The sequence below is a fragment of the Helianthus annuus genome, chromosome 12 (genome assembly GCF_002127325.2).
Source record: "Helianthus annuus cultivar XRQ/B chromosome 12, HanXRQr2.0-SUNRISE, whole genome shotgun sequence".
Classification (NCBI taxonomy): domain Eukaryota; kingdom Viridiplantae; phylum Streptophyta; class Magnoliopsida; order Asterales; family Asteraceae; genus Helianthus; species Helianthus annuus.
This window is the reverse complement of record NC_035444.2, coordinates 62626570-62630894: the sequence shown is the minus strand read 5'-3', so window position 1 is coordinate 62630894 and position 4325 is coordinate 62626570. Positions and strand designations below refer to the sequence as shown.

Below are 4325 nucleotides of genomic sequence, written 5' to 3'. Positions count from 1 at the left end.
CTCCCCTCGTTAAAAGAATTTCGTCTCGAAATTCAAGCGATGCCATCGGTCGCAGGGGAGTTGTGAATCAAATGTGGTCACTTATGTTTAAACTGGTCTTCATGTTCCCAAGTACTATGGGTCATGATATGAATTCCAACGAATTATAACAAATCAATCACAACTTCTCCGGGTCTTGCCGACTCCCAGTCTGCACCTTAACAGGTTCTTTAATAAATTGGAGCTAGTCGTTGATGTGAATCCTGTTTGCGGGAATAACAATTGTGCCTAGAGTCAGGCTCTCTTAAAGACTAGATATGTGAAATGTGTCGTGATTACTGCTGAACTTCTCTGGAAGTTTCAGCTTGTGAGCAATGGTCCCGATTCTTTCCAGGATCCCGAAAGGTCTAATATACCGGGGGTCCAACCTCCCATGCTTTCCAAATCATACCACGCCTTCCCAAGGCGAGATTCCCATTAAAACCATACTTCTTATCTCAAATTCCAACGGTTTCCGCCGCTCGTCGGCGTAGCCTTTCTGTATACCGCGTGTTGTCTTGATATGATCACATATCTGAACGACCTTGCCTATAGTTTTCTTGAACCAATTTGGGCCAGTGAATCGTTTATCTCCGGTCTCCGTCCAACATAACGGGGATCGACACTTACGTTCCATCTAAAGGTTTACACAAGGCGGCTTAAACGACGATGTGATTAATATTATTGTAGGAAAATTCCACTAAGGGCTAGTGAGTAATCCATCTTTTCATCAGAGTTTATCACACAAGCACGTAACATGTTCATACAGTCTGTATCGTTCGTTTGCTCTGGCCATCCGTCTGAGGGTGAAATGTAGTGCTAAGGTCCAATCGTGACCTAAACGCCTTCTGAATCGTCTGCCATATCCTTGGCACAGAACGACCATCTCGGTCGGGTATGATAGAATCAGGCACTCCATGACGTGCCACAACCTTTCTAGGCTAAATCTCTGCTAATTCCCTTGTGCTGTCCTACTCACTGTTTGGTAGGAGGTGTGCGGTCTTGGTGTATCGGTCAATACTCACCCAAATCATCTCGTGACCTCTTTGGGTTCCTGGTAGCTTGTAATGAAATCCATTAAGATTCGTTCCCTCTTCCACATGAAGATCTCAGGCCGTTGCCATAGTGCTGATGATTTCTGGTATTCTGTCTTAACTTTGGCATAAGTAAGACTTTTACCCACATAAGTAGCTATATCATGTAACGCCCCAAAATCCGAACTTTTATAATTTCTAATATGTCTTCTGTTATATATAGCATGAAATAATAATAACTAGGAATATTGACCTAGTTAGAATGTAAGTGACCTCTTGATTTTAAGCTAAGAATGAATTATAACAAAGGATAGCCAATGAAGGTTAAATGCTCAAACTTGAGGGGTTGAAAATGGGCAAATAAAAAGATAAAATATAAAACAAAAACCTAAAAATCCCAACACCCATTTGGGCGTAGGTGTGTGTTCGAGCAGAGGAGAAGAAAAGAGGGGGAAACCCTCTCAAACCCTAAATCAGAGAATTGGAATAGAAATCAAGGCTAAATCTTATGCATGGACCTGAATATATGATCTTCTAGCCTTGCTAAACATGTGGTAAGTCATAGTTTTTGATTTAATGATTTTTTCAAGTATGGTTATGTGATGTATCTTTGATTTCATATGAAATTAAGTATGAGGATGTGTTAGAATCAATAAATAAAGCTTGGATTATGAACGGTTCTGAGTAATTTGATGTTTAGTTGTGAAACCACCATTGATGGTAAGAGTGGCGACATGGGTATGTCACCCATGTCCAACCTTTGTTTAAATCCTTGGTAGATTATGTTGTATGTAATCAATCTTTGTTAGTTATGTTGAATATGCTATGAAATTGAATTGATATTTTGTATGTTTGATGATTAAAAACAAGAACTAGGAAGAAAAAGTATGAAGAATACTTGTACATTATGTCTAGAAACTTGTACGCGCGCCAAGTGTTTGATGAAATGACTAGGTGAAGTTAGATGGTGAAATTATATGCAAGAAAGTGGTAATTAGATATAGAACGTGACAAAGAGGTGTTTGATAGTAAACTAACATGAGAAGTGCGTTTAGATATAGTTTGTTGCTAAGTATGGATCATGGTGCAAGTGTAAAATTATGGAGGTTTCTAGTATGATTAGTACATGTAATTATGTGATTATGTGGTTAAATGAGTATTTCACTATGAATATACAATATGCTTGTTGAAATGATTAATGGAAGCCGAATGTGAAATGTAAATTAATATGGTAGTTCTTATGTATAATTCCGTATGCTAACAAGAACGTGGATGTAATGAAATGAAAGTATAGGAAATCATGTCAAGATGGGTGGAAGCATGAGAGGCTAACGGGTCAAGAGGACATGAGGAAGCAATGCAAATACGGATGCATAAGGTAAGTAATTTCCGTAATCACTTCTTATTTTGTTTAAGTAAAGTAGCGTTAGTTAATTAAGCATGGTAATGTTTGAAGTTTCATATGGTTTTGGTTGTATGAAATCGGTAATTTTAGCTAAGTAGACAGAATGGGACAATATAAAGTTGTAATGATATGACATTTGCTATCTAAGTAATGGCTACGGTATGTAACCGGGTAATGGGTAAAAATGCACATAAGTGCACCAACCGAGTATGGGGACTTAGGTTAATAAGTCAAAGTGAGGGTATGCTTTATCACGAAATGTTCGTACAAGTATGACGATGGCATTTCATGTACCCGGTTAGTGTAAGGTGTTATAACATTATCATTATGTGAGTTTTAAGTGTAAACATATGAGTTGCTTGATAAAGTCATGAATGGGTCGAATAATGATACTTAAGTAATGAATTGTTAAGGAAAAATTCGGCTTGATTAAGGGCCCGGGGCAGGAACTTTTAGTTAGTTATGTAAGTAATAATTTTACGAGCATTTAGGAATAAGCTTCTAGCGGTACAAATGCAAAACGAATGAGTTACGAGCGTTTTTGGCTCATTTTGAGATGCTGATCTGGGCGCCACCGTAGCTTACGGTGCCCACCGTAAGTTACGGTGGGTGCTGGATTTTGTTTTTTGCCGTAAGGCAGTCGCTAGCTGTCGTAAGAGTTTTATGACCACCGTAAGCTACGGTAGCCACCGTTGCTTACGGTGGAGCTGTCGCGCCCCCGCGATATAGTAAGCCTAAGCTTACGCGGCCCGCGAGGGACCGTGCTGCTGGCTTTTTGCTGGAATTTTGATGTTTTGAGCATGGGACTTGACTAAGAATGGTTTTCTAAGGCCACTTACATTATGTTAAGAATGGTTTCGTATATCAATGATGTTAAAGGTCGTCGGTTAGTCAATGAACAGAATGCCTCGTGTTAGTGCAGGAAATTTTATAAGTATATATATGTGTAAGAATCCTGAAGGCGCGTAGGTTGAATTGTATATCGTTTAGACTATGTAAAGTTGTAAGTATGTCAGTCCGGCATAAACTTACGTGTAAGAAATTGAAAAAGAAGCTTGTGTATACATTTGAGGTTATAAGTTTGCGCGTAGGAAGGGATGTTGGCATGTATGGAGGTACTATGTGTGTGTATATATATATATGTATGTATTTATGATGTTGAGTATTTAGGTGTGAATGCATGTGTGATTGAATGTTCAATGCTTGAGACATATGCATAAACGTTATCAAGGTGTTTGTATATCTATGGTTACTAATGATGTGCCTTGAGTTGGAATGAATGCAGGTACGAGCATGTCGGGTTCATGAAGGATTGAAACCGGATTTGGATAAGTGTATTTAAGAAAGTGCTTGGACCATTCCACGATAACTTTATTGAATGCTTTACAAATTTCTATTATATTGTTTAATGTTGTATGGTGTGTTAATGACTAAGGGTTTGGTCGTACGTGGTGTCCACAGGTATCGCTCGGGTTTCCGCTACCATTATCAAAGTGACGCGGGCTTAGTTCGAGTTGAGATCAAGGATTGTACGGAGTAGAAAGGTCACATAGTCTGACTCATATAGGTCTTGAAGCATTAATGTTATAAAAAGTTGTAAATCCGTTTTAATGATTATATGGCATTTCATACTCGAACCTTCATGTGATAGATATGTCTAATTAAGAACGGAATTTTGGGTTCATATTCTTCCGCTGTGTCGTATTTAAGTTCTTACCAGTTGGTCAGACAGGGAATTGCTCTTATTACGAACGGGTCATGCCCGAATTTTGTCAAATAATAGTAGGATAATATCGCATTTTGGAATGTGAAATCTGGGTGTAACATATCAACTTCCATCTTGGACCACTCATCCTAATCCTTCAAGT

At 38.6% G+C, this 4325-nt stretch overlaps 1 long non-coding RNA gene across 1 annotated transcript; it reads left to right on the top strand.

The window, feature by feature from the left end:
* Window positions 1-1507: 1507 nt before the first annotated feature.
* Window positions 1508-4074, top strand: LOC110896758. Its single transcript, XR_002568143.2, has 3 exons — window positions 1508-1606; window positions 2342-2430; window positions 3919-4074. It is a non-coding gene; the product is annotated as an uncharacterized LOC110896758 (long non-coding RNA).
* The last annotated feature ends 251 nt before the right edge of the window (window positions 4075-4325 follow it).